A 19,915-nucleotide genomic window follows, 5' to 3' on the forward strand; every position below is an offset into this window, starting at 1 on the left:
CCACACTGAGGTATGTACAGATCTCTACCATGGTGTACAGTGATGTGGCACGTGGCACATAGTCCCCCCGATCTGTGGCATACATGGGCACACATTCCTGCACACATGTCGGTGCTAGGAATGCCACACCCGCTATATGGGATATGTGCAGGCGCAGCGGTATGTAGTGCATCATGCACACCACTGTATCTGGCAGCTGTGCCGATATATGCACTTGGGAGGTGGTAGGGGTTACAGTGGCCATGTGACATATGGTCGATGACACCTGACCGATGGGTATGCATTATGGCAGCGCTGTCATGTAACGGTGACATAGCAGACTGTACGCACATGGCAGGGTAGGATGGTGTGTGACACACCTGTGACCACCACCTGCACACATGCATGTGGACAGGTGTTTAAACACATGGTGTACACACATACCGCCATGCGTGCTGTTACTATGCCACCATATGACGGCCCCCATGATGGGTATGCATGTGGTAGGGGGTTGCAACTGTGTTATGGACATCGGACACTGCTCATGCATGGCTGCACCGTGCACAGTACACGTGTCACATGTATCCCCTGTTGCCATGTGTGTATGCATTGCTACGTTGTGACATGTGTGTCGACATACATGGAACATGGACTGTGGTATGGTATCACAGCTGTCACAGGCAAACTGTACAAGGGTATGTGTCCCAGTCAACACCGCTACACCCTGTAGGGGGTGCATACCACAGACATGTGTCCACCTTCCATTCATGTGTGTATTACCGCATACGCCAGTGTTATGCATGTGGTACATCACAGGCTTCGTATGTGTCCTGTGTGCAGTCCATGCACACAGCCAGGCAATCACATATATGACATATCCGGACTTTGTTTCACTGTGGAACAGAAGCAGTCATGTGTCATATCTGTGTCAGGCCCGTGGTATGTATGGAGCACGCCTGTCCATGTATACCGATATGGGTGGACTACATCACACCTGTGGGATCATTGATAGTACATGTGTACTCTGCATGACGGGCATACACCGCCATATAGACCTGTGGACATATGTCACATGCTGTTGCTGGACCGTGAGGCATACTGCTGCACCGATGACATGGTGCTGGCATGGCAGCTACAGTGTTCACTGCAGTGTGTACATGTTCAGCCTGCACCCGTGACACCTGTGATGTCATCTGTGTGTGTACATGTAACTGCATGTGTGTCCACCCTGTGCGTGTGTACGGGTTTATCTGGCCGTGACTTGCGGTGTGTGCACTCCATCTGCATGCCGGACGGCACGTAGCACATACTAAGTGTGTGAGCATGCCCGAGTTGCTGTTGTGTGGATGGACACACACAATGGTCCACACTCTGCCCTTCCATGATTCCACCCCATGTGTATGCATGTCTGCACTCTGCAGATTCTAAGTGTGTGAGCATGCCCAGTAAGCAGCTGTGTAGATGGACACACAGTACAGTGCACACCGCTCCTGTCTGCGTTGATACCCCGTGTGCATGTATGTTTCCCCTTCGCAACCGCCACGTCTGTGAGCATGCCCGGGTTGCTGTTGTGTAGGTGGACACACACGACGGTCCACAATCTGCCCTTCCATGATTCCACCCCATGTGTATGCATGTCTGCACTCTGCAGAGTCTAAGTGTGTGAGCATGCCCAGTAAGCAGCTGTGTAGATGGACACACAGTACAGTGCACACCGCGCCCGTCTGCGTTGATACCCCATGTGCATGTATGTTTCCCCTTCGCAACCGCCACGTCTGTGAGCATGCCCGGGTTGCTGTTGTGTGGGTGGACACACACGACGGTCCACAATCTGCCCTTCCATGATTCCACCCCATGTGTATGCATGTCTGCACTCTGCAGATTCTAAGTGTGTGAGCATGCCCAGTAAGCAGCTGTGTAGATGGACACACAGTACAGTGCACACCGCCTGCTGCATTGATACCCGTGTGCATGTATGTTTCCTTGCAACCGCCACGCCTGTGAGCATGCCCGGTTGCTGTTGTGTGGGTGGACACACACGACGGTCCACAATCTGCCCTTCCATGATTCCACCCCATGTGTATGCATGTCTGCACTCTGCAGAGTCTAAGTGTGTGAGCATGCCCAGTAAGCAGCTGTGTAGATGGACACACAGTACAGTGCACACCGCGCCCGTCTGTGATGATACCCAGTGTGCATGTATGTTTCCCCTTCGCGACCGCTAGGTGTGAGGGCATGCCCAGTACGCCATTTGGGGGTACACAGTACAGTCGGCACCGATGTCTGCTACTAGGCATGCAGCCATGGCCAATGACATCCTGCATAGCCATAGTGACCGTCCAGGTGAGTCATATGTGGTTGGTATGCCACAATGGCTGCCTACATCATGCACGCCGGTTGCCCTCTCATAGGGTATACTGTCTGTGGTGCATCCCGTATCCATGTCGTGATGTTGTGCTCCGTAGTTAGTTGGTATTCCCGAGTGCAGCACTACCGTGTTACTGTACGCCCACCTTGGGATGGTAACATGCTGTGTGACTGCGCACTCTGTCTTCATTCCCTATCGGCTGCCTTGCCTCTGCAGATGATATCACCCACCTAGGGGTATGCCTCCTGACAGTGCTGTGCTTAGTAATCTCGGTAGCGCGTTCTGTAAATGCATCATGCTGTAGTGTGTTCATGTAGGTAGGCATAGGTTCATCTCCCGGCCCTTCCCCGTGTGTGTGTGAGGTGTGTGTGTGTGTTTGTGTTTCCAGCTGCCCTTGGTGAGAGTAGTTCCTTTAGTCGCTTCGCAACACATACCTTGGCTATTGGCATCTATTCCTTTACGGATGATGTCACCTGCCTAGAAGTATGCCTCTGACAGCACTGTGCTCAGTAATCTTGGTAGCGTGTTCTGTAAATGCATCATGCTGTAGTGTGTTCATGTAGGTAGGCGTAGGTTCAACTCCCGGCCCTTCTCCGTGTGTGTGTGTGTTTCCAGCTGCCCTTGGTGAGAGTAGTTCCTTTAGTCGCTTCGCAACACATACCTTGGCTATTGGCATCTATTCCTTTACAGATGATGTCACCCACCTAGAAGTATGCCTCTGACAGCGCTGTGCTCAGTAATCTCGGTAGCGCATTCTGTAAATGCATCATGCTGTAGTGTGTTCATATAGGTAGGCGTAGGTTCAACTCCCAGCCCTTCCCCGTGTGTGTGTTTCCAGCTGCTCTTGGTGAGAGTAGTTCCTTTAGTCGCTTCGCAACACATACCTTGGCTATTGGCATCTATTCCTTTATGGATGATGTCACCCGCCTAGAAGTATGCCTCTGACAGCACTGTGCTTAGTAATCTCGGTAGCACAGTCTGTAAATGCATCATGCTGTAGTGTGTTTATGTAGGTAGGCATAGGTTCAACTCCTGGCCCTTCCCCGTGTGTGTGTGTGCATTTCCAGCTGCCCTTGGTGAGAGTAGTTCCTTTAGTCGCTTCGCAACACATACCTTGGCTATTGGCATCTATTCCTTTACGGATGATGTCACCCACCTAGAAGTATGCCTCTGACAGCACTGTACTCAGTAATCTCGATAGTGCATTCTGTAAATGCATCATGCTGTAGTGTGTTCATGTAGGTAGGCGTAGGTTCAACTCCCAGCCCTTCCCCGTGTGTGTGTGTGTTTCCAGCTGCCCTTGGTGAGAGTAGTTCCTTTAGTCGCTTCGCAACACATACCTTGGCTATTGGCATCTATTCCTTTACGGATGATGTCACCCGCCTAGAAGTATGCCTCTGACAGCACTGTGCTCAGTAATCTCGGTAGCGCGTTCTGTAAATGCATCATGCTGTAGTGTGTTCATGTAGGTAGGTGTAGGTTCAACTCCTGGCCCTTCCCCGTGTGTGTTTCCAGCTGCCCTTGGTGAGAGTAGTTCCTTTAGTCACTTCGCAACACATACCTTGGCTATTGGCATTTCTTTTACGGATGATGTCACCCGCCTAGAAGTATGCCTCTGACAGCGCTGTGCTCAGTAATCTCAGTAACGCGTTCTGTAAATGCATCATGCTGTAGTGTGTTCATGTAGGTAGGCGTAGGTTCAACTCCCGGTCCTTCCCTGTGTGTGTGTTTCCAGCTGCCCTTGGTGAGAGTAGTTCCTTTAGTTGCTTTGCAACACATACCTTGGCTATTGGCATCTATTCCTTTACGGATGATGTCAACTGCCTAGAAGTATGCCCCTGATAGCGCTGTGCTCAGTAATCTCGGTAGCGCGTTCTGTGAATGCATCATGCTGTAGTTTGTTCTTGTAGGTAGGCATAGGTTCAACTCCCGGCCCTTCCCCGTGTGTGTGTGTTTCCAGCTGCTCTTGGTGAGAGTAGTTCCTTTAGTCGCTTCGCAACACATACCTTGGCTATTGGCATCTATTCCTTTACGGATGATGTCACCTGCCTAGAAGTATGCCTCTGACAGCACTGTGCTCAGTAATCTCGGTAGCGCGTTCTGTAAATGCATCATGCTGTAGTGTGTTCATGTAGGTAGGCATAGGTTCAACTCCCAGCCCTTCCCCGTGTGGGTGTGAGTTGTGTGTGTGTTTCCAGCTGCCCTTGGTGAGAGTAGTTCCTTTAGCCGCTTCGCAACACATACCTTGGCTATTGGCATCTATTCCTTTACGGATGATGTCACCCGCCTAGAAGTATGCCTCTGACAGTGCTGTGCTCAGTAATCTCGGTAGCGCGTTCTGTAAATGCATCATGCTGTAGTGTGTTCATGTAGCTAGACATAGGTTCAACTCCCAGCCCTTCCCGGTGTGTGTGTTTCCAGCTGCCCTTGGTGAGAGTAGTTCCTTTAGTCGCTTTGCAACACATACCTTGGCTATTGGCATCTATTCCTTTACGGATGATGTCACCCGCCTAGAAGTATGCCTCTGACAGCGCTGTGCTCAGTAATCTCGGTAGCGCGTTCTGTAAATGCATCATGCTGTAGTGTGTTCCTGTAGATAGGCATAGGTTCAACTCCCAGCCCTTCCTTGTGTGTGTGTGAGGTGTGTGTGTGTGTGTGTGTGTTTCCAGCTGCCCTTGGTGAGAGTAGTTCCTTTAGTTGCTTCGCAACACATACCTTAGCTATTGGCATCTATTCCTTTACGGATGATGTCAACCGCCTAGAAGTATGCCCCTGACAGCGCTGTGCTCAGTAATCTCTGTAGCGCGTTCTGTAAATGCATCATGCTGTAGTTTGTTCTTGTAGGTAGGCATAGGTTCAACTCCTGGCCCTTCCCCGTGTGTGTGTGAGATGTGTGTGTGTGTATCCAGCTGCCCTTGGTGAGAGTAGTTCCTTTAGTCGCTTCGCAACACATACCTTGGTTATCGGCATCTATTCCTTTACGGATGTTGTCACCCACCTAGACGTGTGCCTCTGACGGTGCTGTGTTCAGTGGTCCACGTAGCGCGTTCCATACCTGTGTCATACTGTTGTGCGGTTGGGTAGGTGGGGGTAAGTTCAATCCCCATGCCTGCCAGCTGTGTGTGTGTGTCTATGCTCCCAGCCGCATGGGTTCATAGGCTATGGCTTTAGAGTTTCCGCAGAACACTTATATCCTGCCGACATCTCTGTGTTTGTGGATGGTGAGACGCAGCTCGTGGACTGCCTGTGTGCCTGCTGTGGTTGGCGACCTCCGTAGCGTGTTCTCCACGTGCGCCCTGCTGTGGTGTGGTGGGGTGGTGCTGTGTACGTTACACTCCCGGCCTTGACACATGTGTCCGTCTGTATCTCTCTCGATGTATATATACATACTTATGTTATGCCCATAGCGCTGCTCTTGCATGGACAGCTGTCTGTCCCATGTATCGCATATTTGCACGGCTGACACATAGAACTGTGGTACGATGCATATCCACTCATTGTCCATGCAACATCCGTATTCCGGCACGCCCTAGAGACATCTGCTGGATATTGTGTCAGACAGCTATCCTTGCTGTACTGACACTGTACCCGTACACACCATAAACCTTGTGTATAATTGCCTGTTTATGGTGTGTGTATGTCTATCTGAGCTGTGTGCATGGTCGTGTGTATGTCCCGCTATAGCCGTCTGAGCAGGTGTCGCCACTATGGGTAATCCTTGTAGACCGCTGTTTCATGTGCACTTCAGCACATACCTGCAGACCGTACTACCCCTCCTACGGCAGCGGCCTTAGATCAACCGCTGACCTAGGCGATAGGGCTCCATGGCACCCACCACCACAACACATGGTGCCCCCATTCTGGTGTACCTACATGACATAACTACTAGAAAGGTGGCCCTTCTAGTGCAGCGCCCTAGGCAGCCGCAGGACTGGCCTATGCCTACGGCCGGCTATGAGCACATCCCAAGGCATACTTTTACATTCAGTGTTTTACAAAGGCTGGATTTTAATCCCAGAGGGGGGGACCTTATCAACTATACTTTAGAATGCGGATTGAGATGGATTATTAGGTGGAGAGTTGACCACACACCAGGGCTGAATGATGAAGCACAGATTAAGCCTCTTTTGAGAAGCAGGTGGCTTAAACCCAAATAACAGGAATGTAGTTTAGGTACAGCTATACATTTAACACCTATTAGTCCACTCTTTCAGTTGTTTACCACTGTTTTACATTGATATAATATACATATTTTCTATATATATTGTTAGATTTATAATTGATGAGAATTAGGCATAGTACAATATAATATAATACATGTTTTAATAGGATGTTTTTAAAGATGTTAATATATGTGTGTGTATTTAACATTGCGTCTGCGCTTTATATGCTGGGGTTAATTGTTCATTGTTTGATGAGAAATTGACCAATGAAAGTGTAAGGAGGGATATTTAAAGCCTGGATGCTTTTATGTTATGTGTAAGTCTGACGGAGCCTATGGGTGAAAGCGCTTACTTGTATATAAAGGAACCTTTTTATACCATTTGGGCACTGTCCTGGACAATTTCTACGTTGACTGTTTCATCTACCTATGTGTTTTTTGGATTGTGTGCCATAAGGTGCCAGCGGTTATGTTGATTAGGTGTATTCCATGGTCAATTGACATTAATCATATTAATTCATTAAAGGATCTTCTTTATAAGTGGGAACGCCATAGTTTAACCATCCTATGACCTTCCTAGTTGAAGTTGTTACTGAGCCATTAGTATGTGTTCCACAGGTCGCCCATTTGTTCCGCATTATGGAAGCGAGTGATCCCCATTTTGGTGATGGCAGATTGAGAGCTGTGTACGCCGGTATTCGCACAACGGTCTGACTTTGTATGGGGAATGTCTAATGTAGTCCCTATCTGTATTTCCTGTGCTATGCCTTACTGCAGCTGTGTAATTCCACCAGGTTTCCAGTTATGGGTGCCATCTTGGTCGTACGCTTGTCCATCCATGGGAATTGCCTACTGGACACTGATATCGGGCTGTACACATTTCACACCTGATTTCAGCATTATCCGGTGGATGCTTTGCATCATTAGTGGGGAGTAAGGCATGTGCTATACCCACATCCCTCCCACGGGCGGCCAACGGATTATCTGCCAAACAACACCGAGCCCCATTTCTGCATACCCAGGATCCCATGGCTGCAACCCTCGACGGTACACATTACACATCCTTCATGTGTGCGGGACTGGGATGTGGACGCACTTCTATGGACTCGACAATCTGGGGATTTCTGTTCATATGTCCTGCATTTCATGGACACTTGTCATCAACCTTAAACACGCTGGTGGTGCATATGTCTAGCTGTGCCGTAGTCACGGCTGTCATTTCTTCTGGGTCGATCGCAGCTGGTTGATATTGTGAACGGATCAATTTTTGGAATCCTACAATGGACACCAGTGTGCATATGTAAAGTGTAGAACTTGTTGGACTGTCACCATCTGGCCAGTGGTTTTGACTGATGCTGTATGTTCCCCAATCGCGGATGTCTGTTTGACTACCCATATTATGTATTACTTGGCCTATCTATATCCATGTGCCAGTAAGCGGAAATACAGCAAACCTTGAGTCCTGGTCATCTTCATAAAGGACATTATTGAACATAAACCAGACCAAAACAGACGATGACAAAAATGATACACTCCACAGTCCAAAGATACTGAGCGCTTTCACCCACTAACATGGGGCATCGTCAGACTATGAAATACATTAGATAGCCATCCTTTATATACTTCCTTCAGAGTCAGTTTAAAGACAATTAATCAATAAACTTGCTCATAGTTAAGTGGACAGTGCTGCAAGTCTTAATGATAAAGTGACATATACAAATCAGTGTTGCATACATTACTTAATGGAAACATTACTACAACAACAATGTGTTAATATAAATACAATATTGGTCAATACAATCAGTATATTGAAACATAGTTGATAATTGTTGTGAGTAAACCTTAGAATGTAGTGTGTTGATAATGATATTGTATATTAATGTGTATAATTGTTGCATTAAGATTCCAAATCATGGAATAAATAAGTACAATTAAATGTATATTTTGTATAAATATGAATGTAAATAAGAGTCACAATGTTAAATATAAATATGACTGTATTATAACTATATCAATATGATATGGAATAAACTGTAGTTGTTTACATCTTGTTTTCAAGTGACAAATCTATGTCCATGCGTCATATATATGGGCCGTCGGACTGCTGTGTGTAGATATATACATGTGAACCCCTCGTTTCATACCTTGCTTTGTTACTGTCTGTGGATTACCTGTGTACACACATCTATTACCATGCCATACCTTTCCACTGTACAGGTTCTGGCATGGTGTACGGCTGGTTGGCCCTTAATCTTGCTGTGTGTTACATTGACCTGTGTCTATCTGGCAATTCGCTGGTGTGTCATGTGAGACCTTCTTGCTTCTATAGGGACCTGATCCCGTAATTGTGACGTACTTCCACTGGCCATATATTGCTCTGTCATCTGGGATCTGTGTGTAACCAGTCCTTTCAGGACACTTTCTATTGTTGTTCTTTTTTGGTTACATATATGAGTACTTTGGTATGTTGTGCTATTATTGTGTGTGGAGCATTTCTCCACGGGCCTCTGCTGACACTGGACATATATCCAGCTAGCCTAGCCCGGTCAACAAGTGTGAGCCAACTGAACACAATTCGTACGGGGGCACCTTCTGACAAGTGGGTCGGGTTACAGATGCATAACCATCGGCAATCCATACTACTAACACACACGTTATTCTATCCACATTCTATGTTTGTCTTATCACATAGCATGTGTTTCTCACTATTTCTAACGGTACTTTACATGGCATTGCCCGATTCTATACTTTCAGAGGCTGACAGTTATGAGACATGTATAATTGACGTGGAGGACACAGCCTTAACTTTCCCTGCTGTGAGCGGATCACACACGCACACGTGCACTTGCATTTCCTAATTGTGGGTTACGCGCAGGCGCACATGCATATCCGTATTCTGTTTTACATATGTTTACTGGGTCTGTGTGGTTACGTGGTCTGTGTTAGTTGTGACTGTTCCGGTAACATATCTCTGATCCGGTTGACGGACGTGTGCGGAATGCACTTTCACCTTTACACATGTAACAGTCTTTGCGGCATGGACGCATTATGTACACATTCACATTTATATGTTCTATAGTCGTAATTCAAACGGGACTGCATTCACGTTTGCCGGTTACTGTGACCACTACACGTTAGCTGTTCTGTCTCATTTATATGCATACCCATGGTACTTAGCTAAATTTACATACCGCCCCCCCCCACATTCACGTACGTCACAGGCATCCATTCTCCTGCTGGGAAAGGTGCGGTACTACATGTTAAACATTCCTTATTCCCTCCCACTCATGGCCCAGGATGCATATGTCATGACCGCAGGGATATTCAGATCACAGGGGCTTATATCCCCTACGCATACAGGCCTTCGATTGTCAGGGTGTTCCTGTGGTGCTTTGGGTTTGGTCTTGTCCGCCTAGTGTACGGAACTGCCCTGACCGTGTACGAATGTCAGACGAGTCACATGGGCACAGTTTGTCCGTGTCTATAATACCATACCCCCCCCATTATTCCTAACCGTGTGTGCTGATTGGCCGGCGTGCCCATTGTAGATCTTGTTATAGTAATTGCACATGGTCTGGTCGACCGGACCTATTTCCATTACTAAACCTCGGTATTTATAACCTGTCTCACTATATTACATGGGTTTAACATTGCGTGACGGCTTTCACTGAGCCACGGACATGTCCGTTGCTTAGTTTGGGGCAGTCCCGCTCTGCTACACACATTTAACATGGCGGAACAGGTTGAACAGCTCAGCAACAGGGATATCGAGCTTTCCGTCGCCGTTTAGTATTAAATCGCTATGTTGACTTTGTTTCACATAGCGAGACAGTGTCGACATTGGTAACGGACATCTCGCGCAGTACGTCCGCACCGCCGCGGGTGCCATATGTCTGCGTTTGGGCAGCGGACAGGCATTATGCTGTGCCATTATGTCTGGGAATATATGGTTTCTTTCCATAGATGATATGGCATACTAGCAATGACCCGCATCTGGGTGTGGGTACTGCTGTATTTACCCACGGCAAGAGCGGCCTTAGGTCAAGTGGTGCCCTAGGCAAAAGGACTCCATGGTGCCCCCACCACATCACCCGCTACCCCCATCCTGGTCTACCTACACCAAATAAATACTGGAAAAGTGACCCTAGTAGAGCTGCGCCCTAGGCGGCTGCCTAGTTGGCCTATGCCTAAGGCCGGCTATGTGTGTGGTCCCTCGGGCATCGGCCTCGGGAACGCACCACGTCTGGCCTGGGTATATCTAGCATTACCCGCATCCGGGCGTGGTTTATTGCTATGATGTTCCATGTGTACGGACACGTGTGTTTGGACAACCTACAGTAGCTTCTGCTATTGGCATACAATGCTGTGGGTGGTGCCGGTTACCATACATATGCCTTTCTCAAAAGCCGACTTCACACTCCTAAACACTAGTGTGGTCTCCTTCAAGGCCCCTGAGCCAGTGGTAAACATTACTCAAACCACTGAATCACTTACATATGCCTTCTACCAGCACCTACAGGACTGCATGGATCAGGCAATCCCATACAAAACTGAGACTCTTTCTACCAAAGCCAAGCGTCCGGTCTGGTGGACCCCAGCCATAAACAAGCTCTACAATGAAAGGAGGAAGCTACTACAAGATAGAGCAGAATCCTTGTATGGTAAGACACCCTTGCTCATTATATGTGAAGAACTACAAGCTCTCATGAAATCATCCAGGGCAAATTCGACAGATAAATCACCAAGGACTCGAAAGACAATCATAAGGCCTTCTTTAGCTATGTTAGACACCTGGGAGGACACTCCCAGATATGCTCAGACTGGGTTCAGAATGATGTGAAGATTACTGAACCTACACACATTGCCAACATACTGACTGACAGGTTCGGTGCAAACTTCTCCCCCCCCACATGGAGAGATATCTATACCAGAGGATTGTAGCCCCCAGAACATCTGTAACGCACAGGTGGGAAATGCTCTCCAAGGCAGTAAACACAGCATCCATGGGACCAGATGGTGTCCCAGCTGTGTACTCCATGAACTCAATGAGGAAGTAAACCCACAGTTAGGACAGCTGTTTAATCTTAGCCTCACCTCAGGATATGTACCCAAGTAGTGGCGCAAGGCGACTGTAGTCCCACTTCACAAGGGCGGTGCCTCCACTGACCCTGGTAATTACCATCCCATTAGCTTGACAAGCCTTATCTGCAAAGCCATGGAGAAGGATCATAATGGAACTCATAGATAAAGACATAGGGGACTTGCATACTTTGGATCCAACCCAGTTTGGCTTGGTCAAAGGCAGATCATGCCTTTTAAACTTGGTTGACTTTTTAGGAACAGTCACCAAGGCCATTGATGAGGGTAAAGCAGTCCATACAGCCTACCTCGACCTGGCAAAGGCCTTCGACACAATACCCCCCTCAGGTATCATTGATAAACTCATCAGCTTGAATGTAAACCCATACATCGCAAGATGGGTTGCAAACTGGCTAAGTGACAGAACCTACACGGTCAGAGTTGCTGGCGCCATGTCAGACTCACAGCCGGTCACAGGTGGTGTCCCACAGGACTCAGTCCTGGGTCCACTCTTTTTCGGCATCTACATTTCCAAAGTACAAGCAAACACAGGGGGGTTATGGCTGACAATGTTTGCAGATGACTGCGAACTGGGTGCCATAGTCGGAAACACATCTGACACAGATATCCTTCAGAAGGGCCTCACAGATATGGATAACTGGTGCCAGAGACATGGCCTACAGCTAATTGCCAGGAAATGCATAGTCATACCCTTCGGGAAGAACAAGGTTACCCCTAGCTGCCATATAGGTGGCAATCCACTGAGCACAGAGGAAGTTACCAGGGATCAGGGGACCCAGGTTGTCAGTAACCATTCGTTCAACACACACATTGCTAAAGTAGTTAGGTAGACCTTCTACATTGCCCACCTGATCATGAAGGGATTCACATCTAGATCAGGGGAGGTCATCGTCCCCCTGTACTCATCACTCATTAGACCTATGATTGAGTACAATGCCCCATTCGGAATATATCTGACCCGACACCTGCAGCAGCTGGAATGGCCCCAGCAGTTCATCGCCAAACGGATGCAGGGTCTCAGGAATATGTGTTATGCTGCCTGACTGAAAGGACTCCAGCTCTATTCAGTCGCATACCACTTGCTCAGAGGTGACCTGTGCCTGACATACAAGGCCATGTCGAACCCAGATTTGATGACTATGCTTCACCTAAAGGATCTAGATCCCTCAGAACCACAAGGGCAGGTGACTTAAACCTTGACACGGTCATTAATAGAACGTGCTGGAGGGACAGATTCATCACCCAGACACTCACTATGCTGTGGAACAACATCCCAGTACATGTGAGGCAGAGCACCTCACTGGCCTTGTTCAAGAGGAATCTTGACCAATGGATGGGAGATTGCAGATATACCCCAGGGATTACTTCAGTGTCACTGCTTGACAGAGGTACAGCAATATAATAGACATAGTTTTCTTCAAACTGAAGGGGTGGTGAAGGCAACATAACTATGGGCTAGGCTTATAGATGCCCTTGGGCGGATAGCCTACTATGAACCTATGAACCTATGTTCATAGTTTGTCCCATTCACACTTGTCTATCCCCTGTCCTCATTAAGACGTGGATATTTCTGTGGCACATGATTGAACTATGTATTACCTGCAGGTATGCTGTGTACAGTGCACATATGTCACGGTTGATTACAGTGTATCTGTGTACCTACCTCTGTGATACTGAGGACTACCACACATCCTTCACAGCATTACATGCATATGTCCATACTATTATTCGTTGGCCTGTGGGGGGTTGTCAGGGCAACGGTTACACGTGTCCCTGTTTGTGCACGCATCATGGTGGTCTTTGACCGGCCTCCATTGCTATCGTGGGATGGACGGTGCTGTTGGTGTGTGTTTGGGTTGTGTTTCCACTGCCGATACGTCAGTGGGGGTGGGGTTGGCACATGTTCCTCTTTGCAGGGGGCCCCATCCTGGACATTTGTGTCATGCGTCGACACTTGGCACATGCCATATGTCCTGTGATATTCCCACAGTCGTGTATGCCTTCCTGCATTACTACTGCGTGTTACTGGCAGTTTGTATCTGGTACGCATGGCTATTATGTTGGATAGCTTAGCCTATTCCCATGATATGACATACCCATTCATCCAGGCATATACGTGTTATTCAATCCTTTGCATTGGCCGTGGGTGTTTGGCCATCCGGAACCACTATTATCTACGTGTGATGTCCCACCTTCACCTTCTGTGCATGTGGCACCCTGTTGGGGTGTCCTGCTTGGTGGGCGGATGTTCCGCCCTATGTGTTGTGTTTGACATGTCTGCATAGCTAATCATCGGTACAGTGGCTGCACATACTGCTTTGTCCAGATGTGTACAGTTATGGACACTGTGGCGTGTGAACGCCTATGGGGTTTTGACAGGTCCATACCACATGCGGGATGTACACATTCTGCCGACACATTCACATGCAGCCATTTGGATATCAGTACCTGAGGTGGGATGTTGACATGTGGGGTACATATTTGCACGCGTGGCACTGCCTAGGACAATACTTCATACTACATTTGAGGTATGCCCACTGTGTGTAGGTGTGCAGCTGCGCATGGCTGCTAGCTGGGTTGGGTGGACGGTCGTACATGGGTGCGGGTTACGTGCTATGAATGGGCTGTTGTGTATTACATTTGCATGCATGGGTTCTGCTTCTGGATATTACGCTTCGGCATACGCCATCCTATGTGTATGCGACGGGCATGTTGCTGGGTGTAGCACATGTTTGTCTGTGTTTAGGGTATCTGGTTTCCTTCTGGTTGTTATATAGACACGGCTGCCCAGCTGTGTACTCTCGCTACTGCTGGTGACCATGCCCATGGGGCTACTTGTGTGTAGGTGCGGCACGCTGACATGCTGCGGTACACCTTCACTGGGTATGCCCACTGACAGTGCATTGCGTGACGGACACGGTATTACGCGTATCCTTTGTTCCTTGGACGGGTACAATTTGGACTTCGTGGGTTAATGTTTGGTTCTCCGTTTTGTGTAAATGGGTACTATGTTGCATACTCTGCGTACGTTTCATTATCCACGGACACTGGCTGGTGCGGTTACTATTGCAGGCGGCCTGTGACAGTCAGCACTTTAGGCTGCTCCTCGCCTGCCGGCTTGGCCACGCCTACGGGCGCATCCTACTTGGGCTCACGCATGTGCCCTCTGCACGTGGTTGTGGTTGCGGCACGCACTCATTACTATGCATGTGGCGCTGCTACGCCGATTATACACTGCACTGCCGGCGCACGCCTTACACCAGCCTTGCGCCGAGCTTCATGAATCCAGGGGATTATCTTTGACTAAGTAAATCTTTGATTTTTTCTGAAAATGTTTAATTATACAGAGCCTCGTAACTGAGCCCCTTCCATGTAAATATTACAGCACAATAATATGATAGCTTGAATCTTGTGCTATGTGCTATGCTAAATTAACAATTGTATTCTGGACACCATATAAGTTCTGTTTTCCTAACCTATTTAATTAAGTCTTCTGATATTTTTAGCTTATAACCATGCCATGTAAATAGCTTTTTTAGCACTAAAAAAGACTTGCAAAGTATCTACTGCACTTAATCACTTTACTTATAGACGTCATTGAGGATAACCCTGGGAATAGGGGAGACAATAGGATCTATGCTGTGTATTTACAAAATATTATGAAAGAGTCTTACAGAGACCAGCTACATGGCTAATGATTTCCTTGGCTACCTCAGCCAGTTTATCACTGGGGTAGTTCTTGCCCAGGCCTCTAGTGATAACATTGTCTCTTCTTGATCGTCCTTCTAATGAAGAGAAGGCTTTATTAGGAGAAGTACACATTTTGTCTAGATGGTTAAGTTCAGACAGCATTTTTTTAGGTCTGTCTTCTAAATCTGAAATTGTTTTTTTTTTTTGTCTTTGGATATATAATATTCCATGCTCTGCAAAGAATTTTACAATACCTCATTGTACATTTTAAACTTAAGTAAACCAGGGAACTATTTCTTTAATGCATTCACAATCAGGACAGCAAGGTCCGGAGAATTTATATGGGAATTGACTGTGTTAATAATGCCATCCCTGGAGTGTAGAAGCCTGAATTTCTAGAATGCAGAAGCTTTCAGCTTTCATCCTTGATAATTAAATTGTTCTTCTCTTCTCTATGTATGTGCACCTATCTGGCACTTATCATGAAGTCAGTTTGATGAAATTGTCTTCTTATAGCTTTTTGATTAGATGAAAACAAAAGGAAAATATCTAACATTATTGCTGTTACATGAATTCAGGCTTGAAAATTCTGCATTTGATAATGTTGATATAATCTAAGTACATATATTGAAATTTTCTGTCAGAACTTAGATGTTTGCTCTTGCATACTGTCATGATTGTTGTCACCCTCTTGCTTTTAGCCATCATACAAAGTACTTACTTAGACATTGTAGTTAAGTAAAAACAAAATCTCCAGAGAAAATTCTCAAAACACAATGATTTTCCAGATGTGAGCAATATTGTTTGGAATGACCTGCAAACATTATTGCTCACACAGTCACAATTGTGTGGACTCTAAAATAAGCTAAATTTTGTTTAGCTGTAGAATTAAACAAACATGTTTCATGTTCAACCATGTGTCCTATGTTTAATGCCTCACAAACCTCCTATTTCATCTTCTGTGGGCCAGCATTTTTGGCACATTAACCACCTCCTCTTTACATTGTTTGCAGGCAACTAAAGTGCCAAATTTTATTTTGTTTTCATGTGGAACAAATTGTGCTTGTAGAAAGACAGGATGCGAAATATTGATGCATCAGTATTTGCAGATTTTTTTAAATTTTACAGTGTCTGTCAGTGATGTAGTACTTGTCCATGTTAAAAAATGTAATTTTATCATAAATGAGACAAGTGACACATACAGAACGACTGATATCTGAGCCTAAAAACACATTCCTCAAAATGGACTGTTTCAGATTTGTAATGCTTTACTAGTGTCTTGGATCATACAAATAAAGTAATTAAATTTGCAGTGAATACTGCACTGCAAACGTCGGGTAATGTTTTCTTGACTGAAATAATAGAAAAAAGACAAACTATTCTACTTTCAGGACACTTTCAATGGAAAATTGTATGAAAAAGTTACAGTTTTTCTATTGCAACCTGCAACTAAGCAGATATTTGTCATCAATCAACATTACTCTAATGGGTAGATATTACATGACTAATCTGACTAATTTATATTCAAATCTTTAAGATTATTTGAACAATGTTAATATTGTTTACCTAAACTTGGCCAAACCATATAATTCAGTGCCACAGTCTGGAATAATTCATACAATGATAATCATAACATCAATGTGCATATTATCCTTGGCTGAGCGAATGGTTACTACAGAAAATATGTCAAATAAAAATACTATCTGAACAAAATGGTGACTGGTACCTCTAGGTTTCATTTTTTTTTAGCCTTTCTTATTTTGTTTTTGTCTCTGTTATCAAAAAACATAAATTGGTGTTGCATACCCAGACTAGTAACCAATGAAACAACACAAACTGCTGCATAACAAACTAAGATGCTGTAATATTTAGAATGAATTAACCATTGTTGTCTTTAATGCAAAAAGGCTTACTTAGAACTATCTTTAACAAACACTTGCATTTAAATAATCATAAACAATCATGTGGCTCAGTCAGTCCAATCCACTTACTTCATTTAAAGCATCCTGTTTTCATTAAAAATTAAAAATACGGACAATATTTCCTGAATATTCACAGAGATTATGATAATCATCACTTGCGTATTATTAATAACATTAATAAATATCATAACTATTATATATAAGTAATACAATTAAATACTTCCTATGAAAATACTGACAATTAAAAATACAGAGTTAATAGCCTGTATTTCAGAACACTGTGAATATAAATGTTTAACCTCTTTTCATAATCTTATTTGCCAGTATAATTCACATAATCCAGGTATTCTGAACAAGGTACATCCTTGGGATTGATGAAATTCTTCTCTAAAACATCAAATACAAAACATTTTGTTGTATAAATATATATATGTTTTACAAGGGCATTATTCAACTTCCCTTTCTTAATGTCATTTATGTATTCATATAGACTCTTTCTCTGATGGTTTGCTCAGTTTTGCCTTTGTAAAATGAACTATATTCTTGGTACCAAGCCAGATAGACTACAGGTTTTATATTACAATTATAATAACCTTTAACAGAAAAGTCACTACTATTGTCAAGCTTAATCACATTCTCCTTGGCCATACAAACACATGGCTTATATATGCCACAAATGAAGATATCACTGAGTCTATGTTTGTTATCCACCGCCACTAAATTTCTCAAGTTATTTCATCTTTTATAAATAAATAAACTCTTTTTATAAATAAACACCCAATTTTTGACATAAATTATCATTAAAGGTTATAATATCCCAGTTCTTTACTATAACATGATTAATAGAAAAGGAATCAGATCTCTATACAATAATGTCATCCTAATAATGTTTTTCAATTGGTGTAATACTACCTCATTCATTACCTCTACCCAACAATAGTTCATAAACCTCTTCCTCCTTTATAAAACAATCTCTTCATGCAAGTTATAGGCTAGCCCTTCTATCTAACATTCCTTCCAACTGATGCATTTCAGTTAAAAAATCATTTGTATTCAAAACCATTCTTCCCATTGTTACCATTTACCCTTTTATTAGGCCTTCTTCTGACTAAGGGGGTGATAGCTATTGAACTGAAAGAGAGTATTTGCCAATGTAGGTTTACAATATAAATTACATTTAAAACTTTTAATCACATTACCCTTTGTAATATCTATGTCCAAAATAAATTACCATTAGAATAGGTATGAATAACATATAAAAGCTCTGTCATTGAATTAATCCATTTACAGCTCCTTTTTCCCATTTTTGAATATGGGTCAGGGTGTCACATCAATAGTGACAATCATTTAGAGCCAAAGTTTACACCACCGGGTGGCTAATCCTGTTGTGTTAATTCTTGCACAATATATACTCATATGCACACACCCCCATGACCAATTTTGAGTGTCCATTCACCTACTACATGTATTTTGAATGTGGGAGGACACTGAAGCACATGGAGGAAATCCATGCAAACACAGGAAGGACATACAGATTCCACACAGAAGGTACCCCCATCAAGAATCAATACAGGGAACCTGTTGCTGTGAGGCAACAATGCTATCCACTGTGCCATTGTGCCACCCTATTTGTAAGAATGAGGGAAGCATATACTACAGAAGGAAGGAGGTATATTGTTGCTAAGGTAATCCTTGCTTGATCTGTCAGATAGTGTATGGTCCTATAGAGGGGAACCAAGTTTTTTGGTGAGTTTTCTTGATGGAATGAAGTATGTGGTGATCAAATTTGAGGCTGTCATCTATTATGACTCCAAGTAGTTTAGTTTAGCTTATGGTTTCTATTTTTGTGTTATTAGCTGAAGTAATATGAAATGTGTGACAGGGCTTTAAGTCAGTCAATGCAGGACATGTTGTTTAGGCCTTGTATCTTTTTAGTAAGGTATCACTTGCTCCAGTTGTTGTGCGTGTCTGGACAGATATGTGGCAAAGGCAAAATTATATTCAGAGATTGGCCTAATCAGGGCTGAGTAAAGGGGTACAATGAAATCACTTTGTCTTTATAAGCTGTGCAATATAGATTCCAAAAGTTCATAAAATCATTCCAAAGTGTCAATCTAAAAAATGCATATTATCCAAATATCTAACATATAAGTTCCAGCATGTAGCAAATTCAGAGTTGAACACAAAATATTTCTCCCAGTTTAACATCACAATGTCTACAGATGTTAGGGCTGCTGAATAAATTCAACTTCAAAAACGTTGCAGTTATTATCAAGAACCACTTTCATAAGTTGAGAAACATTATTGATATTTATGTAAGATAAACACTTTTTTCTATCAATACTTAAAGAAATCATTCAAGTCCTAACAAATGTGGGATTACTGAAAAAAAAATATCTAGTACATGTATTGTTATAAAAATAAGACTTTCATAATATAAATCATCACGGATGCATTTTAAGCATTCCCAAGAATCTTTGAACAAATGATTTGCCTGCATTTTTATAGAAAGCATGTAATTGTATTATTTATATGTATATTTATGATATTTATTTATACAACTGATAATATGCAAGGGATGATTATTATAATCTCTATAAATACTCAGGATATACTGTATGTATTCTAATGTTTAATAGGCTTGAAAAAACAAATTGTTTTAACTAGATTAGGTCGATAGGCTGAATGGGTCAC

The sequence above is a fragment of the Protopterus annectens genome, chromosome 5.part0 (genome assembly GCF_019279795.1).
Source record: "Protopterus annectens isolate FY-2018-M chromosome 5.part0, PAN1.0, whole genome shotgun sequence".
NCBI lineage: Eukaryota > Metazoa > Chordata > Ceratodontiformes > Protopteridae > Protopterus > Protopterus annectens.